Source organism: Triticum aestivum, chromosome 6B (assembly GCF_018294505.1).
Source record: "Triticum aestivum cultivar Chinese Spring chromosome 6B, IWGSC CS RefSeq v2.1, whole genome shotgun sequence".
Taxonomy (NCBI): Eukaryota; Viridiplantae; Streptophyta; class Magnoliopsida; order Poales; family Poaceae; genus Triticum; species Triticum aestivum.
The window spans coordinates 722,450,633-722,473,602 of NC_057810.1; the positions used below are offsets into that span (position 1 = coordinate 722,450,633).

Here is a 22,970-nt window from a genome sequence, read left to right on the forward strand (position 1 = left end):
ATCTAACAACTCGTGTTTCTGCCTCATTGTATGTGACTGCTAATAGCTTTTTCCATGAGATTGGTGAGGTGAATATGTTAGTGAAAAGTTGGATGGAAAGTGGGGATGGTTTGCAAATTGCAATGGCAGAGAGGATGAAGGATAAGTCTGATAAATATTGGGGAAATTGGCATGAGCTCGATACCAGCAAAAAGGGAAAGGAAAAGGAGAACTCCAACTTGCTGATTTTCATTGCAACGGCACTTGATCCAAGGTAAAAAAAATTACAAGTATTATAATCTACCACTTCTGAGCTATAAGAATTCGTGTTGCTACTTAAGGATTGTGCTCTTTTCATTGACTGATCGGTCAGCGATTTTGGACAACCGAAATTTTTGAAAGACCGAAGCACCGACCGAACGGTTCGGGGGAACCGAACGCCCAGCCCTAATCATACCATAAGCTGGTACTTATAACTAATAACCAAAGCTCACTGACAAAGTAGATTAGTACTACTACATCGTAAAGAATAACCAAAGCTCATCGAACATCGTAAAGAATTACTCTCTCTCACACACACATAGTTCACGCTCTATACAAAATGCGGAAGCCCCCAAGCGCAGCCACGAAGACCAAAGGGAGGATGGACACCCAAAGCACCGTCTTCCCGACGGCATGCCTCTCATCCAGCTTGCTGGACACCCAGACACCGAGCAGCGCCTCCATGATCCCGAAGACCACCACGGCAATGAGCACGGCAAAGTAGAGGTAGAGAAGCCCCTTGCCGTGGTGGAGGAAGATGCCCCCGGGTGCCTTGAACAGGAGGAGGCAGAGCGCCACTGCGGCCTTGAGGACGCCGCAGGAGATGAGGGCCCGAGGGAGGTTCTTCCGGTCCGAGAAAGCGCCGGAGATCAGGGTCACAATGTCCCTGATGATGGCCATGGTGGTGGAGAAGGGTTGTGGTTTTGCTGGAGAGTTTATGTCTGCGGAATGGTACAATGTTCGGCCTTCGGGGTATGTAATTATAGAGAACCGCATGAGCAGTGGCAACCCAAAGAGAAACCGAACAGCTGCTGGCAGCGCTGTGGAAAAGGCAGAGGATGGCGCCTAGTCAGCGAGCCCTCGGTCCCCTGCTTTGGTGCAGGAAGCTGCCGCAGAATTTCCACAAACCCGAAGTCCTGAACCGAACCCGGTCGGCGCATTCGCCTCTGCTCTGTTACCTGCTTCTTATTTATGCCTTGAATCCCCCGGCATCCTTGTTTTTTGACGGTGCTATGGCGGGGTTACGGGCCTAAACTATTGCACTAATAAATCAAAGTATATTTACAACAGAGTTCGAGAGGGGCTGAAGAGTAGAGTATAAAATGTTGTAAAATGAACTCCCTTCAAAACATAATATAAGACGTTTTTTAACATTGTCATGGAATCTATAAACGTCTTATAAAATGTTACTGAGGGAGTACTTGTTACTGCCCGGTCAATCTCTTTATAAGCAAGCCTAGTTCAAATATTAACATTCCATAATGCAACAATGGTCTGTTCTCTAAAATGTACTGCTATCTCATTTTTGTGTTGCATATCAACATTTGAGCCTGCCTGTTTATCACATTGGTTAACAGGATTTGGATTTTTCCCAACCTAGAGACTAATTTGCTCACACCCCTGCGTAGCATTCCAGAAATAACTTAAGTGAAGAAACAAGATGTTCGGGTCGGTTTCGGATCGGATTCATGGGTTAAGTCAATGTGTCACGTGTGTCACGTCGCTATCTTAATATAAACGAAAAAAAATGGGCAATTAGAACCGGGATTGACCGGTTCGTGGTTGCCACTCCTCTATTCGGGTTGGTCTGTTAAAGCACCAGTGAAGTTTTTTGAAGCAGCCATACATGTCTGTCAGCAGCAGCAGCTATTATCCAAGCTCAATACTATCTCAAACAAGTCACTGTGGACATACACAAGCTAATAGTTGTTTCAGATTTGGGCTTAATGCACAGACAACAGTAGTCGGTCAAATGCACGTTCAGTTTCCTAATAGTAGTTTCAGATTTTTGGTTTCTAGTTCCCCTTGCATATGGAGTGCGGTACCGAAAAAACTAGGCAACCGAGTATCCATCAATAATTCTCTACTGTACAAGACAAAGAAAATGTTCAGTTTGAATGAACACTATGATGATATTACTATTGAAAGGACATTTCTGGGTCAGATGAGGAGTCGTGATTGCAGCGCTAAGTATGGTTAGCATTCTATAGGTAATTAGTCTGTCCAGCCAAAGGCATGTATAGTATTCTTCGGGTTCGGTTCGGATTCAAGTGGTGGGGCATCGCAGATAGGTAAAAGGTGCATTGGTGAAAAGGACAGGCCATGTGTGACAAAGCCACCAAGGTCAGTGCATGATACTTAATTACCTCTGGAATCTAGGAGCGAACATGATCGGTTCCGTTCGGGTTCGGAACTCTGTGATGGTTTGTGAATGATTTTCCTGTTTCTGCTCCTATTATTCTTGAATCATGATCATGTTTGTGATGCCTGAATCATTCTTTGTGCTATTGGGTCTTCATGTTTTGCTCTTATTGAATCCTCCGTGACGGTGACCTTGGGCACACGAATGCATGCGAATGGAGCCATCTTTTGCTGAAGACTTCTTTTCCTCCCAAACTGATGATAGCAGAACCCGGTCCGAATCCGAATGCTCCTTGGCAGTACTTATGTCAACGCTGGACCACATAGTCGCAGTCACCCAATCCCAAGAGAGGAAGATGCTGTAGTGCCGTCCATCTTCGCCCAGCCCCACGTAATCCGAAGTTCCGAACCTGACCCGAATGTTACATTTCAGTTATCAGCTCCCCGGAGTTTGAGAAATGGACATAGAAAATATGTGAAGTTGTAAAGTATGGAAAGCATAGATGTGGAGGAGTTTGAGAAATGGTCAAAATTCTGGAAACATCAAATATTTGATGTTTTCAGGTTTTTGGTTGACTCCCCTTTTAAAAGAAAGGGAGTGTCTAATTATCAGTCAACTGATTTTGATTTGAGTCTATGTCGATTTTTTTTACCAATGGTGTGTTGACACGTGCATGCTCTTCGTTTTCAGTCCGTTTTGTGGAAATTTTCGTTGGAAGCTGAAGCAACCCGAACCGAATGAACCCGATTGGTGTAGTCGCGTCACCATCAACGTCACCCTCTGCCCTGCTGAGAACCTAAAAATAGTAAACTACTTCCACTACCCTGCTACCTACTGCTTACTTAGTCTTTGAACCCATACTATCTAGAAAACAAGGCACTGAAGATACCCAAGCCAATGGATTTGCTTCTCAGCAATTTTGGGCTTAATGCACAAACAACAGTAGCCAGCAAATGCATGTTCAGTTTCCTAATAGTAATTTCAGAATTGTTTAAGTTCCCCTTACACAAAAAACCAGGAAAGCGAGTATCCACCACTAATTCTGTACTGTACAAGACAAGGAAAATGTGCAGTTTGAATGAAATAACAGTATAATTAGTATATCCTTCATGAAAATGTTACCTACGTGTAATTAATCAGTATGTCGCTGTCTAACCGTAACCGATAGGCCTGCATAAAGTCTTCGGGTTCGGTTTTATAATCTCAAAGAAAATTGTTCATCTGCTTTTGGAAATGATTTCGATTGAGCAGCGAATAACAAAAGTTGACCAAAATGCATCGTGAACGCAAAAATATAGGATCTTGCACGGTAAATTAACCAGATAAATTACTTCATTACTCTTTAAGACATAATTACTACTATTTCACATCGATCGAAAGCCACATCTGAACCAATATCATACTAAAATAACTAAAGCTCACGGACAATCAGTAGATCGTCGTAATGAATAACCAAAGCTCATCGGACGACACCCTAATTAAGATTACACGAGGAATCACACACAGTTCACGCTCTATGCAGAATGCTGAAGCCCCCAAGCGCAGCCACGAAGACGAGAGGGAGGATGGACAGCCAAAGCACCGTCTTCCCGATGGCGTGCCGGCCGTCCAGCTCGCTGGACACCCAGACGCCGACCAACGCCTCCACGATCCCGAAGACCACCACAACGATGAGGACGGCGAAGTAGAGGTAGAGAAGCCCCTTGCCGTGGTGGAGGAAGATGCCCCCGGGCGCCCTGAACAGGAGGAGGCAGAGCGCCGCTGCGGCCTTGAGGACGCCACAGGAGATGAGCGCCCGCGGGAGGTTCTTCCGGTCCAAGAAAGCGCCGGAGATCAGGGTCACAATGTCACTGAGGATGGCCATGGTGGAGAGTTGGTTTTGCTTGAGCGAGCTTCTTTAGTCTTGCAGAATGGAAGAGGACGAGCTTCAGCCTTCAAGGTTGAGGGCATGTGTATTTATAGAGTACGGCATGGACAGTGGCAACCCAGGTAACCCGATCGAGCAGAACCCGAATGGCCGGGCATTGGCAGTGATGTGGAGAAAAGACAGAGGATGAAAAGTGCATCTGCGAGGTCAGCAAGTCCTGCTTCGACGTGGGAAGCTGCCACAGAATTTCGTTGGCAGCTGAAGCAACCCGAACCGAACGAACCCGATCGGTGCAGTTGCCGTCGCCATCGCCCTCTGCCGTGCTGAGAACATAAGCTTACTTAGTCCTTGAGCCCCCAACATCTCTGTTACTGGCCGGCCAGTCTTTTTAAGCAAAGCGCAGGTCAAATATTAGCATTCCAAAATGCAACAAGGGTCTGTACTCTGTTCTCTAAAATGTACTGATACCACATTTGACCCTGCCTGTTTATCTTCGGTAAACAGGATTTGGATTTTCCCATTCTGGAGTCTAATTGCCCACACCCCTGCTTAGCATCCCACAAATAACTTAAATCAAGAAATGAGATGTTCGGGTCGGGTTCGGTTTGGACTCATGGGTTAGGTTAACGCGTCACATCTATGTCTTAATCTAAATGGCAAAGCGAGAAATTAGAGCAGCTAAGCAGGGGGTTGACCATGCGGGGTTTCCTTTCGGGTTCGGTTTGTGTTTGCAACTCTTCTGTTCGGGTTGGACTGTATAAAGCACCAATGAAGTTTTTTGATTCTACCATACAAACAAGGCACTGATTCAATACAGCTATTATCCAAGCTCAATACTATCTCAAACAAGGCACTGATACACGAGCCAAAGAATTCTACTTGCCAGCATTTTGGGCTTAATGCATAAACAACAGTAGCTGTCAAATGCACATTCAGTTTGCTAATAGTAATTTCAGATTTTTTTTAAGTTTCCCTTGCACGCTGAGTGAGCTATAAAAAACTAGACAATCAAGTGTTCATCACTAATTGTCTATAGTACTACAAGACAAAAAAATGGGTTCAGTTTAAATGAAATAACACTATGATGATATTACTATTAAAAGGACATTTCTGAGTCTGATGAGGAGTGATAATTAATTGCAGCGCTAAGTATGCTTAGCATTCTATAATAATCAGTCTGTCCAGCCAATAGGCCTGTGTGGTGTCCTTCGGGTTCGGTTCGGATTCAAGTGGTGGGGCATCGCAGATAGATAAAAGGTGCATTGACGAAAAGGACAAGCTGTGTCCCCATGCCATGTGTGACAAAGCCACCATGGTTAGTGCATGATAATTAATTACCTCGGGGATCTAGGAGTGAACCCGATCGGGTTCGGAACTCTGTGATGGTTTGTGAATGGTTTTGTTGTTTTGCTATTATTATCCTTGAATCAAGATGATGTTTGTGATGTCTGAATCAGCTTTGTGCTATTTCTTGTGAACAGTTTTCATGTTTTGCTCTTATTGCCTGGTATACTGATATCCTTCGACTGTGCGAATTAGCTATGCCAGTAAATCCTTAAGTATTTTGCAAAACCAGTCTCAGTGGTGCTTTCGCCATTGAATCGTTACTCGTTGGTTGGTTGCCTCTGATTCTCAGTTATTTGCTCTGTTTTCAAACAGCTTAAGGAAAATTGAAATTACATGAGTCCAGAAAACTGATTGTATTCTTGACTCATGTATGTCCAGCTGTTTGAATCATTTAGCAAAATCTCAGTTAATCAAAATCTATTCTATTCTATAGAATCTGAATAGATTAACAAGATTTTCTGATATTCAGAGAAATGGACTTGTCTAGCTACTTAGAATAATCGATCAAAAGAGATCAGAGAAGTCCATTTCTCTTTTGATCAAATAAGATCAAATGATAGATGTCACACAACACCACTGCACTGATTATTCTCGCGCCAACTTTGCCAAAATAACACATGTGACATTCACATACAGGATGTACGCCGATGCCACAGCCGGCTCAGCTAGCTACCTATCTAGTTCATCTTCCTCAGAACGACGAAGCCGCCAAACGCCGCCACACAGACAAGAGGAAGGATGGACACGCAGAGGACCGCCTTCCCGGCGGCGTGCCGGTCTTCCAGCCTCCCAGAAACCCAACATCCCACGGACGCCTCCACGAGCCCAAAGACGGCAATGGTGATGAGGATGCCGTAGTAGAGGTAGTAGGTGCCCTTCCCGTGGTGGAGGAACACGCCTCCCGGGCCCTGGAAGAAGACGAGGCACAGCGCCGCAGCAGCCTTGAAGATCCCGCCGGAGATGAGCGCCTTGGGCAGGTTCTTCCTGTCGGAGCACGCGGCAGCAATGGAGGCCAGAATGGTGAGGATGATGTCCATGGCTGACCTTTCAGTAGAGCTGCGCGTGGTGAGGGCGGCACAACAGAGAGTGATTCAGGTTGGGGCTTTGAGAGCTTGGAAAAGAAAATGGCGCAAGAAGGCTTGTTTTTGCAGGTTCAGGTTGAGGAGCTATTTATAGTTTTATACACATACACAAGGCCGGTCTGAATATATGGACGTTTTGCAGTGCTGTGGAGAGAGAGAGAGAGAGGTGACGAGTCCAGCAAGATGGTCCATGCTGCAGCAACCCGATCCGATCCGAAGTTCCAAACCGAATCGAAAACCCGAAAGTTGACAGCCCTGTGAAGGCAAAGGCAAGGATGAAGACGCGTCTACCCAACCATTCCCATCGATGCAATCCCACAACTCCACCCTGACAGCGACCTTGGGCACACGCATGCATGTGAATGTGAGGCATCTCTTGCAGAACACATCTTTACCTCCCAAACCGATCATAGAATCTGGTCCGAACCCAAACTTTGGCAGCTATGTCAATTGTGGCCCACATAGTCGTAGACTCGTAGTCATCCAATCCCAAGGGAAGAGTAAGGTGAAGTGCCGCCCATCTTCGGCCGAACCCGACCCGACTGTTGCACTTCAGTTTTCAGCTCCCAGGAGTTTGAGAAATAGTGAAAAACTAATATGTGAAGGTGTGAAGTCTGAAAAGCATATATATGGAGGAGTTTGAAAAATGGACAGAGGTCTGAAAACATCACATATTTGGTTGTAGAAATATGTGATGTTTTCAGGCTTGCTGTGTACTCCCCTTTTAAAATAAAGGGAGGGTCTAAATTTTGATTTGAGTCTAGGTCGAATTTTTTTGAGATGGTGTGTTGATATGTATGTGCTCTTTGTTTCTAATCCGCTTTTTAGAAAATCTCTTTGGCAGAGAAGCAACCCAAACCAAATGAACCCGATTGGCGTAGTCGCCGTCGCTGTCACCCTCTGCTGTGCTGAGAACTGCCCAGCTACCTGCTGCTTACTCGGTCTTTGAACCCCCAACATCTCTGCTACCGTCCAGTTAGTATGGTTAAGCAAACGTAGTTCAAATATTTGCATTCCAAAATGCAACATTCTGTTCTTTAAAATGTACTTCTATCACATTTGACCCTGTTTATCAATTATATATGGCAAATGGTATTTTGGACTCTCCCATTCTAGAAACTAATTTTCCCACACCCCTGCTTAGCACTCTCACAAATAACTTAATTTACGAAATGAGATGTTCGGGTCGGTTTCGGGTTGGATTCATGGGTTAAGTCAATGTGCCACGTCACTGTCTCAATCTAAATGGCAAAATGGGCAATTAGAGTAGGGACTGATCACGCGGGGTTTCCTTTCGGGTTCGGTTCGTGTTTGCCACTCTTCTGTCCGGTTAGGTCCTTATGAAGCATCAGTGAACTTGTTTCAGCATTTTTGGGATTAATGCACAAACAACAGTAGCCATCAAATGCACGTTCAGTTTCCTAATAGTAATCCCAGAATTGTTTAGGTTCCCCTTACACACGGAGTGAGCTACCAAAAAACTAGGCAACCGAGTATCCATCACTAGATTAGTATGTCCTTCAGGAAAATGTTCTCTACGAAAATGTAGTTCGAATGAAATAACAGTATAATTAGTATGTCCTTCAGGAAAATGTTCTCTACAAAAGGACAAACTGACGAGGATTGATGTCTGCAGCGCTAAGCATGCTTAGCATTCTACGGAAAATTAATTAATTTGTCTCTGTCCAGCAGATAGGCCTGCATAATAGTCTTCGGGTTCGGTTCGGATTCAAGTGGTGGAGCATCACAGATGGAGGAAAGGTGCATTGACGAAAAGGACAAGCTGTGTCCCCACGCCATGTGTGACAAAGCCACCAACCAGGTCAAGCCGTGCGTCCATGATACTTAATTATTTACCTCAGGGATCAAGGAGCGAACCCGATCGGTTTCTGCTGTGGTTCTAAGTTCTGTGTTGGTTTGTGAATGGTTTTCCTGTGTCGCTCTTATTATTCTTCAATCATGATGATGTTTGTGATGCCAGTATCATTCTTTGTGCTATTTCTTGTGAATGGTTTTCATGCTGTGCTCTTATTGCCAGAAATACTTCTATCCTTCGATTGTGCAAGGTAGATGTGTGTGGATTATGGAATTAGCAAAACCAGTCTCTGATTATGGAATTGCTTTCACCATTGAATCACTACTTGTTGGTTGCCAGTTGTTTGCTCTGTTTTCAAACAGCTCAATGAAATTGAAATTACATGAGTCCAGAGAACTAATAGTATTCTTGACTCATGTATGTCCAGCTGTTTGAATCATGAAGGAAAGGGATATAATTTTGCAAAATCTCAGTTAATCCTTATCTATTATATTTCATATAATCCAGAAAAATTAAATTGTTTTCTCCAGTCCTTGAATCTATTGTGTAATTCTTGATCTTCTCACTGATTGTCTTATCTTCAGAAAAAAAAATGGACTTCTCTGGCTACTTAGAAAAATCAACTAATTCTCCTGTACAAGACAAAGAAAATGTTCAGTTTGAATGAAATAACAGTATAACACTATATCACTTAAGGATATATTTCTCAAACTGACGAGGACCGATGACTGCAGCAATAAGTATTCTTAGCATTCTACGGATAATTAGTATGTCTCTGTCCAGCCGATAGGCCTGCATAATATTCTTCGAGTTCGGTTTGGATTCAAGTGGTGGAGCATCACAGATGGAGCAAAGATGCATTGAAGAAAAGGGTAAGCTGTGAAGGTGTAAAGTCTGGAAAGCCTATATGTGGAGGAGTTGGAGAAATGTCAAAACTCTGAAAACATGAAATATGCGACGTTTCAGGTTTTTGGTTGACTCCCCTTTTAAAATAAGGGAGTGTCAAATTACCAGTCAACTGATTTTGGTTTGAGTCTAGGTCGATTTTTTTTACCAATGGTGTGTTGACACGTACATTCTCTTTTCCTGTTTTTATCAGTGGTTTGTGGAAAATTTCGTTGGAAGCTGAAGCGACCCGAACCGAATGAATCCGATTGGTGTAGTCGCCGTCCCCATCTGCCTTGCTGATAACCTAATACTAGTATACTACTTCCACAGCCCTGCTACCCGCTGCTTGCTTAGTCTTAGAACTCCCCAACATCTCTGCTAGCGACCACACAGTGTGGTTAAGCAAACGTAGTTCAAATATTTGCATTCCAAGATGCAGCACTCTGTTCTCTAAAATGTACTTCTATCACAGTTGACCCTGTTTATCATATGATACTAGTATGCACGACCCGAAGTTCAATTCCAAAACCGAACACAAAAGCTGCCAGCCAAAGGCAAGGATGAAGACGTGTTTAGAAAAGTATTCTCCTCCTTGATGGCGACTTGGACAAGCAATCTCCTCCGTGACGGCGACCTTTGGCACACGAATGGATGCAAATAGAGCCATTTCTTGCCAAAGATATCTTTTCCTCCCAAACCGATCGTAGAACCGGGTCCGAACCCGAATGCTCCTTGGCAGTACTTATGTCAACGATGATTCTGAGGGAGGAGGAAGCTGCAGTGCCGTCCATCTTCGCTCCACGTAATCCGAACCCGACATGAATGGCGCATTTCAGTTTTTTGCTCCCAGGAGTTTGAGAAAGTGACACACATTGCAATAGTTCTAGTTAGTGATAACTATTCGTTCCTTTCAGAATTGATCTCTCATTTCTTTTCCATCCGAAATCTTTTGTTCCAAATGAGACTTATCTTCACATACTACTTTTACAGTTAAATATTGGCATTTCCAGGCTTTTGGGTTGCTCCCCCTTTTTTATATAAACCATGCCAGCCAAGTACAGAAAAATTTCACTCTCTGAAACATTTTCCTTTTTTACAAGTCATTTGTTAATTAGTTATGCAAGCACTGATGCAATGTTTCCTCACTTCAAAAGCTCTTTTATTGCCTTCTGATTGTTTCTAGCACACATACGAGTACTTTTAGTTTTTTACAGCAACAATTTCAGTTGCAAGAACACGTAGCACTGTAAAGGCAAGAAAAAAATAGATTTTGCAGAGAGAAATGATAGTTTGTGAATGATTTTTGTGTTCTGCTCTTACTACCCGATACTTCTATCTTTCAATTGTGCAAGGTTGATGTGTGTGGATTCTGGAATTAGCTATGCTAGTAAATCTCTAAGTACTTAGCAGAACCAGTCTCTGTAGTGTATTGACCATTGAATCATTACTCGTTGGTTGGTTGCCTCTGATTCTCAGTTGCTTCCTCTGTTTTCAAACAGCTTAACGAAAATTGAAAATACATGGGTCCAGAGTACTGATTGTATTCTTGACATATGTATGTCTAGCTATTTGAATCATCAAGGAAAGGGATATGATTTCCTGCTTCTCTCCTCCGCGGACGAACGTCCGCCGATCCCCCCTCGTTTCCGCTTCGAGACTTTCTGGCTATCCCAGGCGGGTTTTACCGACGCCGTGTGCGCTCGGTGGATCGAGGCTCGGGCCCACCCCCACCTTCGCCCCCCTTCTGCTATTGACACGTGGCACTTTTGTGCGAAGCGTGGCCGGCAATTTATGAAGGGTTGGGGGGCCAACCTGGGCCGTGACGCCAGGGAGCGTAAGAAGGCGTTGCTTACCGCGATTCAGGCCCTCGACTTTCGGGCTGACGCGGTGGGTCTCTCCCCGGACGAGTGGCTTTCCCGCTATGACCTTGAGGACCAGCTCTCCGTGATTTACACCAATGAGGAAGCATATTGGCGCCTTCGGGGCGCTCAGCGTTGGGTCCTGAAGGGAGACGCGAATACGGCTTACTTCCAGGCGATTGCCAACGGCCGCCGTAGACGCAACACCATCCCCTGCCTGTGGGATGGGGAAACCCTCCTTCAGGATCCCCGTGACATCCTGACCCATGTTGACGGTTTCTATCGGTCCCTCTTCTCTCCCGCTCCGAGGAGCGGCATCTCTCTCGCCCCCGATTGTTGGGCCGGCGCCCAACTAGTTTCTGACGCGGAGAACGCGTCCCTGACGGCTCCCTTATCTGAGCAGGAGGTCTGGGAGGCCATCAAGGGTATGAACTCCTCCTCTGCGCCGGGCCCGGACGGTCTTCCGGTCATTTTCTTCCAGACCTTCTGGAACGTGATTAAACCAGAGGTCATGGCCATCTTTGATGAATTCTTTGTGGGATCTATTGACCTAGGCCGCCTCAACTTCGGGACCATCTCCCTCATCCCCAAGGTCCCTGGAGCGGCTGACATCCGCCAGTTCCGCCCGATCACGGTCATTAACGTGATCTTCCGGATCCTGGCCAAGGGGTACGCCAATAGGGTGACCCTGCTTGCTGATCGGATTACCCACCCTAACCAATCGGCCTTCATTAAGGGACGGTTCATCCTGGATGGTGTCCTGGTGCTTCATGAGGTTCTTCATGAGGTCCGGGTCAAGCGCCTGAAGGCGGTTTTTCTGAAGATCGATTTCCATAAAGCCTATGACACGGTTAGCTGGACCTTCCTTAGGGAAGTCCTTCGGAAGGGCTTTGACGACCGGTGGATCACGAGAGTCATGCAAATGGTCTCTTGCGGTCGCACGGCAGTCAACATCAACGGCGAGATCGGTCCCTTCTTCCCTACCCTATGTGGGGTGCGCCAAGGCGACCCCTTCTCCCCGTTCCTCTTCAATATGGTCGTGGATGCTTTGGCCTCCATTCTAGATAAGGCAAAAGCCGCTGGACACATCCGAGGGATTACCCCCCACCTCTCTAGGGGCTCGGGCATCTCCATCCTCCAGTATGCTGACGACACGATCATCATGATCGAAGGCTCGGAGATGGACATCGCCAACCTCAAGTTCCTCCTTCTTTGCTTCCAACAGATGTCAGGCCTCAAGATCAACTTCGATAAGAGCGATGTTATGGTGATGGGATATTCCCCCTCTGAGTCTGTGGCCATTACCAACAGACTTAATTGCCGCCTGGGCTCTTTCCCCACTACCTACCTTGGGACGCCCATTAGTGAGTCGCGTCTCTCTGTCGCGGACCTGCGGCCCTCCGTGACCAAGCTTCAGTCCCGGTGCGAGCCCTGGCAGGGGAGGTGGCTCTCTAAGGCGGCCCGGACTATTCTTATCAACTCATCCCTCTCCAGCCTCCTCTTGTTTCTTATGAGTTTCTACAGCCTCCATGAATCTCTCCATAAGGAGATCGCCAAAATTCAGTCCCGATTCTACTGGGCTGGCGAGCATGGCAAGTAGAAGTATCACATGGTCAGCTGGCCTGACATCTGCAAGCCCAGGGAGCAGGGTGGCTTGGGCATCATGTGCTCTAAACGGATGAATATTGCCCTTCTATCCCGGTGGCTGTGGCGCATCGCGCAGGGTCATGGTGGCCTCTGGCTGGACATTATCCGGAATAAGTACCTGCGAGGTCAACCCCTTGCCTTCTGCCAGAAATTGGGCGGGTCCCAGTTCTGGCAGTCCCTCGTCCAGCTTCTCCCGGTGCTCCACATTGGTACCTATATCTCGGTGGGGTCCGGCCTCTCGACGCTATTCTGGTTTGATCGCTGGGCCGCGACTCTCCCTTTGCGGCCCGCTTCCCCGCCCTCTTCTCTATCTCCGTCGACCCTATGATTTCTGTTGATAGGGCCCTTCTTGACTTAGGGCGCCTTGCTTTCCGTCGGCCCTTTGGGCCGGCGGAATCCGCTGCCTGGCGTGAGTTGCTCGACTGCGTTGCTCTGCATGAGCCGTTGGTGGATGGGGGTCAGGACCTTGTGCGCTGGCACTTGGAACCATCGGGCCAGTTCTCAACCAAATCACTCTACTTGGCCATTGCACCCTCCTCCGCCCCCCTCCCCCTATCGATGGTGTGGTCCATCCGCGTTCCCCTGAAGATTCGCATCTTCATGTGGCAGTGGATTCGTGGACGGGTTCCGTCCGGTGTGGAGGTCTGCAAGCGCAATGGCCCGGGCACTGTATCTGCCCCCTCTGTGATGTCCCGGAAGACTCCAACCACATCTTCTTCGCTTGTGTCTCCGCCCAGTTCCTCTGGAGCTGCTTTCGCGAGATTGTCGGTGGAAGTTGGTGCCACACCAATTTCCCGGACTTATTTGCTGAACTCCAATTGTCCCCCACGTCCTCTCGCCACATTAGGTGGCTGGAGGTTGGGGTTCTTTCCTGGACTCTTTGGACCATTCGCAATAAGCTTGTGATCCAGCGTACTCCTCTTCGTCGCGCTACTGACGCTCTCTATAAATTCTCGGGTTTCTTGCAGCTTTGGCGGCCGCTTAGCCGCCCCCCGGATCGGGACGCCATCTCAGCCTTCATCGCCGACCTCCGCTCGATGGCTGTCCACCTGTCTCCGCCGCCCCCGCCGCCTCCGCCGGAGCCTGACTAGACTCCCTACGCTTGGCATGCTTTGTTTTTTTTCTCTTTCTTTTGGGCTTGTTGAGCTGTGCCCTCAGCAGAACCTTTGTACTTTGTTGTGGTACTCGGGTGGTGTGTGTGTGTGAACCTTCTTTGGTTGTATGTCTTGTGGCGGTTTGCTTTATTTATAAAGCGGGGCGAAAGCCTTTTTCGGCAATCTATTGTGTGTGTTTTGATCTTCTCACTGTTTGATCTTCAGAGAATTCTAGCTACTTAGAAAAAATAACCAAGATGCCATTTAATTCATAAGTGAATGCTTGTTTGATTATTTTTCTCAAATGCGCTGATACTTAAATCAATTATTTTTCACTGCTCATACCTGATTAAAAGTGATCTACTTAGTTCTGTCCTGTTTGAGAAAAAAAAATCTGAGTTGTGTTTTTCAAGAAGGAATGAAGGTCATTCGTCCCCGTCAGTAGGGCCGTCAGGTGGCGTGTAAACAAATAGTTTTTTCTTGCACCAACATGTATTTTAGAGATTGGTGGTAAGTGGTAACCCAAAGTTCATGGTAAGTGGTAACCCAAAGTTCACATACACAACATGTATAGTACAAATGTGATCAAATGGTACATGTCGCACAACAACACCATTGCACTGATTATTCTTGCACCAACTGTGCCTACTGCCAAGTCTGACAGCCTAGCTAAAGAATACTCCCTCCGTTCGGAATTACTTGTCATCAAAATGGATGTATCTAAAACTATTTCCGGACGGAGGGAGTACATGTGACATTCATATACAGGATCTACTCGGATGGCAGAGCTACCTAGCTAGCTAGTTCACTTTCCTCAGGACGACGAAGCCCCCGAACGCCGCCACGCAGATCAAAGGAAGGATGGACACATAGAGGACCGCCTTCCCGGCGGCGTGCCGGTCATCCAGCCTCCCGAAAACCCAGCCTCCCATGGCCGCCTCCACGAGCCCGAAGACGGCAATGGCAACGAGGATGCCGTAGTAGAGGTAGTAGGCGCCCTTCCCATGGTGGAGGAACACGCCTCCCGGCCCCTGGAAGAAGACTAGGCAGAGCGCTGCTGCAGCGTTGAAGATCCCGCCGGAGATGAGGGCCTTGGGAAGGTTCTTCCTGTCGGAGCACGCGGCAGAGATGGAGGCCAGAATGGTGATGATGATGTCCATGGCCTCTTTGTAGAGATGCGCGTACGGGTGTGGTGAGGGCGTGAGGCAGCACAGCACAGAGAATGGTTTTGATTGGGGCTTTGAGAAGTTGGAGAAGAGAATGGTGCAATAAGGCCTGCTTGAGGGGCTATTTATACATTCAGATGACCGGTCTGAATGGACGTTGGCAGTGCTGTCAAGGCGGGGTGACGAGCCCAGCAACATGGTCCATGCTCCAGCAACCCGATCCGATCCGAAGTTCCGAACCGAACCCAAAAGCAGGCAGGCAAAGGCAAGGATGAAGCCGCGTTTAGACAAGCATTATTCTCCTTGACAGCGACTTAGACAAGTAATCTACTCCATGACGGCGACCTGAATGGAGCCGTCTTTTGCTGAAGACATCTTTTCCTCCCAAACCGATCGCAGAACCCGGTCCGAACATCTTTTCCTCCCAAACCGATCGCAGAACCCGGACCGAACCCGAATGCTCCTAGGCAGTACTTATGTCAATGGTGACCCACATAGTCGTAGTGACCCAATCACAAGCGAAGAGGAATCTGTAGTGCCGTCCATCTTCGCCCCCACACAACCCGAACCCGACCCGAATGACACATTTCAGTTTTCAGCTCCCAGGAGTTTGAGAAAAGGACACCCATTGCTATAGTTCTACAGTCAATGATAACGATTCTTTCCTTTAAGCTGAATTGATTTCTTCATTTTTTTTCCCCAACCAAAATACTTTTGTGCCAAATGTGACTTTACATCTTCACACAATACTTCTAGTTCTACAGTTAAATATGTGATATTTCCAGGCTTTTGGTGTATAGAAAAGTTTCACTCTCTGTAACATTTTTCCTTTTGACAACTCATTGGTTAAGTAGTTACGCAAGCACTGATACAATGTTTCCTCACTTCAAAAGCTCTCTTTTTGCCTTTTACTAGTTGTTTCTAGCAGGCATACGAGTATTTTTTACAGAACCAATTTCAGTTGCATGAACACGTAGCACTGTAAATGCAAGAAAAAATTACAGACTTCGCAGAGGGGCTCCACCATACCACTAAGGCGTGTTAGAGTTAAGCATGACTCGGTTAACTTTTCCGGCACGGGTAGGAAATAGTCACCGAGTAGGATTAGGATTAGGATACCAAGTCCGCTAGCTTGTACTCCCTCCGTCTGAAAAAGCTTGTCTCTCAAATGGATGTATCTAGCATCAAGTTAGTGCTAGATACATCCATTTAAGGAACAAGTTTGGGACAAGCTTTTTCGGACGGAGGGAGTAGCTATCTTACGCATATATATATGTGTGTACCCCAGACCTTGTATCGTACCATCGAACAGATCAAAGCAATAAAGCAAGGCACGTCAAGAGCCTTTGGCAATCATCAAAGCGTTTCCTCTGTCTAGTTTATTTGATCGCAAAGTGTTTCGCCGAGACGCCGAGAGTTCCTGTAAAGGCAGGTTCGCATACGTACGTACGCTAGACGTGCGCGTGTGATACTGTTCATCCATTAAGCTACTTGCTTGCTAGCTTCAGAGCTAGCTAGCTTTACAAGTACGTGGAGTTCCTGGGTGATTTGATCTAGAAGATCAAAAGCCAACAAGGCGTAGAAGGTAATTTGTTCCCCCTTTTTTTGCAGGGATGACTTGTTCTCTTGATGTCATTGGCATACAACAGATAACGATGAATACTGCTTAAATGGTGTATATAGATATTGCTTGATTTCACTGGAACAATGAATACTCTTTTTGGTTTATACATTAAATGGTAAATGTTGTTGCATTTCATCATGGTGCTCCTTTTTTCCGTGGTTCATGTTTAGATTCTGATTTCTGAAAATGAACTGTTTTCTGTTTTACAAAATAAAGCACTTCATGTTCTAGGATGAGCAGCATACCTTTGAATTTTTTTTTATGGAAGAAACAAACTTCAGCTAGGCAGTATACAGCCATAGGTCTGAGCTCACAACATCATATAAATAAATAAGAAACAATGAAACAAGCAGGTTTACCATCCACTGCTTTGGTTGATATGTCAGAGAGATAGTAGTAACTTGTACAACATGGCAGCATGACTCCTGGTTTTGCTTTCTGAAATCCAAACAGGTTGAGACTAAAATTAAGATTAAGAGACACCATAATCACCAACTTGACAACATAATGATGGGATTTTGAAGTGAAATCAAATCTGTGCATAGTCCAGAGCCAAGTGTTATATATCATTTAGTCTTGAGCATACCATACAACGTACTGCTTACAATTGCAACCTGATAAATGGCAGAAGAATACCTTATAAAGCAACACACCGGTATATGCTGTGCAGGTAGTGACGTGTTCCTAGCAAACAACCCATTACCGAAAAAGGGTTTCCCCCCGCATTGTATACAAAGCAACCAACCAAGCCGTACAAGGATAGGTGCTGGGGCAGAAGCAGCACAGTCACGCCCAAAAGGAACGACAGAGAAAGAACAAAAGAAACAAATGCCGACAATGGCGGATCAACGAAAACGAAGAAGCCTCGCGAACGCTGCGCCCACCGGGATCTTCCACTAGGCTCCAAGACTCCGAAGCGCCGGCACCTATCAACACCTCCAAGAAGGATCGCGACGATGATGACGCTGCTGCCAAGGGTTTCCCCGGTACACGACGAGGCGAGAGGAAGGGTAGCCCCCGACGCCCTCCCGGAAGGTCAGGCGGCACCCACAGACGCCACCGCGCCGGTGTCGGCCAAGCCGACAGGGGTTTCCCCCGATCCCAACCCGCACCTCGGGCGCTCCGGAGCCAGCCACCAAACCAACCACCACCCAGCGCCAACACGGTCAAGAGGCCCCCACGCCGTCTCACCACGACACCGCGAAGTGAGGACAACATGGCGAAGAATCAGAGCCGGGACTAGGGCAGCAGCACCGTCGGCACCCGGGAGGGCCCCACCTCCACCGTCAGCGACGGTAGCCGTCCGGACGCAAACAACCCATTTTCAGTCATAGTCTAGATTGCATCGATACAGATACACATATCAGTATCAGGGTGATACCGATACTTAAGTAGCACATCATTTCGGAAAAGCGCCAGTACGGGGATACGTTTGACTATTTTTTAAATTAAAAAAAATATGTTGTCAATTAAGAATCAAGCCATTTAGCATACATTTAGTCATTGCAGTCCATTATCTACTATCTTCTAATCCATGATTCCAACAAAAGGAAGAACCAACAGCGAAAGGGTAGCAGCAACTTACCAAACATGAAAGTTAGAGAGAAAGGGAGGAGAAGGAAATCAGCAGCCTTCCATTAGAGATAATTCTACAGGATAGTGTGGGGGAGGGGAGCGGGAGCGCCGGAGAAAGGAGCCCACCACCGGCACTACTAAAGCCTGAGAGGTATTGGGGACGTATACGCTAGTTGCTGGAAGTATCGGTTTCTTCTTGGTCATAGTCATCATAAATTATGACCTCTAGCTTGCTTGTTGATAGCAATCTGCATTGTTTTGCCAACTCAAAGCTGCAATAGTCGATTTCCAGTTCCACCAGCGAAGGTGGGAGTTCCTCCTTCAGAAGCCTTAATATGCTGCTACATCTTATGATCTTCAATTTCTTGAGGATAGGAAGACAACGCAGTCCTGCAGGAAGATGCACGAGGTACCCACAATCATCAAACACTAGCTCTTGAAGGGACTTGTGGAGCAGAAGCGCGCTCTCTTGATCATCTGTTAGTCTCCTGGTCTCGCACTTCAAATTTTGAATTATTAGGCTCTGGAGACAGGTGAGCCCTTTGCAGATTGATGTGGTAAGGAGGGACAAGTCACTAATTATAAATAGATCCAGTTGAGATCCTATGTGATAGCCCTTCCCTGATATACCACGAAAAATTGATTTTTTGCATACATTCAAATGCCTGAGTTTCACGAGGTGAAGGCCCTCTATTGCGATGATCCCTCCACAGTCTTCAATTCCCAAATCTTCCAGAGACGTGCAGGAATGCAGCTGTAGAGAATCCAATGGCTTAAGCTGAGTTTCCGAGTTGTGAGCTTTCTCGAACAGATCAAACACCCTGAGTGCGCTGCACTTCCGGATCTCCAGTACCCTTAAACTAGACAACAGACCCCCCAAGGAAGTGCAGGAACATCTCTCCAACCCGGACATGTTAACTAAAACTAGCTCCTCCACTGACGGAATCAGTACTTCTCTTACTCCCCACATGTTGGTTAACTTCAATGTTGTGAGGAATGGAAGGTTTTCCAGAGATAGAACTGCTTGCTTTTCTCTGCAATTCTCTAGACACACATTCTGCAAGTCAATGAAAGTAGCATTATCCCGAACAGCAGAATTATCATACAAGTGAACTTGAGGCGAGCAGCTCCCCTGCTCAACATGACCATCGAGTTTCAGATATCGAAGATGTATAAGATTCACAAGACTATACCGGAATGAATGGAACTCAGCAGATGTTGCAGAAATTTGCAATACACGCAAATTATATGCCTTTCGGAATACTTCTTCGAAGAAGGAAGGTTCATACTACCCAATCAACACAAATGTCCTTAGTTTTGCCACTGATGTAAATATGCTCTGTATTTTTTCTTCAAACTTTTCACTACCAGGTATGTTCCCAGTCTGACCATCCGTTACTATAGACAAATGATGTATGGTTGGCAATATTTCATTGTACTGCAGACCATCCATAGCTGCACACTCTGTTTCTGAAACTACCCTAGCCAAATCATGCATAAGACCACACATAGCAAAGTAAGTTTGAGTATGGCCAGAAGGGAGTTCTTTTCTATCGACTTGCTCGAAGAAACCCAGGTTCACCAAGTCACACAGATAGCGCCGCCCTTCTTCCTGTATCATATTTGGATGGTTACACTTCACAAATCCCTGTGAAATCCACATACGTACCAGCTCCTCAGCAAGAAAATGATAACTGTAGGGGAATATGGAGCAATAAGAGAAGCATTGCTGTAAATTGTAGGGCAGCTGATCATAGCAAAGCTTCAAAGCAGACATGATGCCACTACTGAGTTGTAGAGATTTCCAATCTTCGTTCTTCAGAATATTATTCCAATGATCAATGGTAAGATGCTCTCTTAACAGTGTCCCTGCAGTTTCTGCAGCTAATGGGTTTCCCTGTAACCTTTTTGCTATCTGCCGTCCAAGCTCGCCCAGGCTAACTTGCTCTTCATAGTTCTCATCACCAAATGCACACACTTTGAACATTAGCCAGAAATCACCATTTTTCAAATCATCTAAGTTAATCGGTCCAGTTGTACCTCTCTTTTTGGCAACAGATGGTATTCTCGTTGTCAAGAGTATCCCGCTGCCCTTTGCATTGTTAGGCTTAAAAGGTGCTAATAGATTGTTCCATTGGCAATCAGTTATGTCATCCCAAATATCATCCAAAATAAGCAGAACTCTCTTTGATTTAACATGATCCTTCAAGACTTCCTGAAGCTTGTATTGCCTTTCATGTCTTCCATGGGATACAAAATCTAACATCTCTCTTGTGACTCTGGTTTCATCGAAGCTGCTGGACACCCAGATCCACATTCGGAGGTCAAATTGAGTTTCCAAATCTGGATCATTGTATACAAGTTGAGCCAGGGTCGTCTTCCCAACTCCCGCAACACCTACAATTGGCAGAACAGTTAGCCCAGCATCTGATTTGCGTTCTTTTATCAACTCTATGATGCGAGTCTTTTCTTGAGATCTCCCATACACTTTCCCTTGAACAAGACTTGATGATGCCCCTCGGCATGTGTCCGAGGTGGTTGTACTCCGACAGCACGAGACTCTGGGCCAAGCATCTTGAGAACACGTCGCACGTTCCCTCGGATATCTCTCAACTGACCAGTTATGTCTTGTATCCTTTTTGAAATTTGGTCCTTGCTCCAAGGGCCTGTGTTGGCTGCGGTGATGTCTGTTGAATCGTCACCCTTTCTCTTTTTTCTTCTGGATGAATTATAAGCAGTTGTATTTTGAGTAGTGTCACCGGTCCTGCAACAAAAAAGTGTAGTGGGTTGGCTATTAGAATCACATTGGACGGTTTAGTCATCAGATGTATAAAAACAGAGTCTTATAAACGTGCAAAGGCATAATGAAGCATTTATTAGTTACCTTGATTGATTGAAGAACTTTGCAGTTGGTTACTTGGTCCGTCAATTTGGTTGGGATGGTGCCAATGCCATGGGCCTGCACCAGAAGAAATCATGGACTGGAAATTAGTCTTGGTTCTCTTAAATCATGGACCACGTCGCCGGCGTCGTAGAGCAGCTCCTTGAGGGCTGCGAGGGATCTGGCCACCGACCTGTTTCGGGTCGCCCTGGCGTTCACGGCGGAGACGACCCCGTCGACTTGCTCGATCTCGTCCCTCAGCCCCTCTACCTCGCTGCCGAGCCCTGCCTGGCGAATCCACCCGTCCAGCTTGCTGAGGCTCGGAAGGGTGGTGTGCAGCAGCCATCGAATCGCCTCCTGAAGGGAACCGGTGTCGTCTGCCGCCTCCATTCCGTTGGCAGATCCCGGTGGCGGCGGACGGCGAGGGGAGAAGCCGGGAGCGGAAGGGGGAGATCACCAGCCCGCCTATATGACAGCTACTAGCAGTACCGAGGGCCGAGGGGTTCAGTCGTTCAGACCTTCAGCCAGTGAGCGGGCGAGCGAGGAGTTCAGACTTCAGAGGAGGAAGAAGGAGGTTTCAGACTGAATTTTTCCTTCTTTGGGTCTTTCTCTAAGGAGATCTCCACCTGGGAAGTTTTTTTTTTCTTAGGCAAAACACACTCTATTTCATTAATTGGCAACAATGTTCATGGGGATACATTGAAGAAGATCGGGAGGTTGAAGAAGCCAAAGATAGCGCCATTCTTCACTAAGTGCCAGAGCATGTTTAGCGAGACTATATTGTGAGCCTCCATATTCGACTCTCTCCCCTTTAAAGATAAAGGAACACGACGCAAACTCCCGAGCCATCGCAACTATCTCTCGAATTATGCTTCCGTTTCTTTCCACCAAAGCCTGAGTTGATGTTTTTGTACTACCTCCTTGCAATTTGTTACTATTACAATGTGGATGTGAGAAAAATCTTTAGCTAAACATGTGCATTATAACAAACTAGTTAGTTTGCACGTGCAACGCACGTATAGCCTTTTCAAGAATTTGTCTTTTATTCTTGTTAACAAACAATTAAAAAATCAAAAAAATAAGAACCTAAATTTATTACGAAATTGTATTAATACAGAACATAGTTGAGAAGCTTGTGCTCAAAATCTAGATGAATATATTTCTCATCATTAGTCAATTGACAATATTCAAATGATAAGAAAAATTATATATCTATTCTCTTTGCCTAATCTGATACGACTCTAGGGATGTAGGGTTCATTATTATGTCAAGGTTTCAAGTTTTGTGAAAATCTTTACATCTTTTGGGTTGTATAGAAAAAAAAAAGCAACAGCGGAAATTCATGCAAACTTCGACTCAAGATAACCTATATGACAAATCTTCTTTCTGAATTCTCTACACTCCATTCTTTGAATTTTGTGAAAAAGGAAAGCATGTGAGCTCGTGTGCTGAAAATCTACATACTATATATATTTGGCTGTGGAAGTTACAGAACTTTTTAACTTCATTACATTCCGCAAATCGCACATGTTGTTGCAGTTTTCATTACAGATATATCATGCATCGAACATAGATTACTTGACATCGAGTGCTATTGTTCCCACTGATATAACAAACATAAATCCCACTGTTCCCGGTTTGTGCATCCCACAACCAAGATAAAAATAAGTTGTTCTGGCCATCTTCTCTTAGATTTGGTCCTACTGCAGGTAGTAGAAGGATAGGCATTTTCAATGGTTCT

At 46.0% G+C, this 22,970-nt stretch overlaps 1 pseudogene; it reads right to left on the minus strand.

Annotated features, from left to right (window-relative positions):
- Positions 1 to 18,517: 18,517 nt before the first annotated feature.
- LOC123135211 (uncharacterized) lies at positions 18,518 to 21,640 on the minus strand (annotated as a pseudogene).
- Positions 21,641 to 22,970: the final 1,330 nt, after the last annotated feature.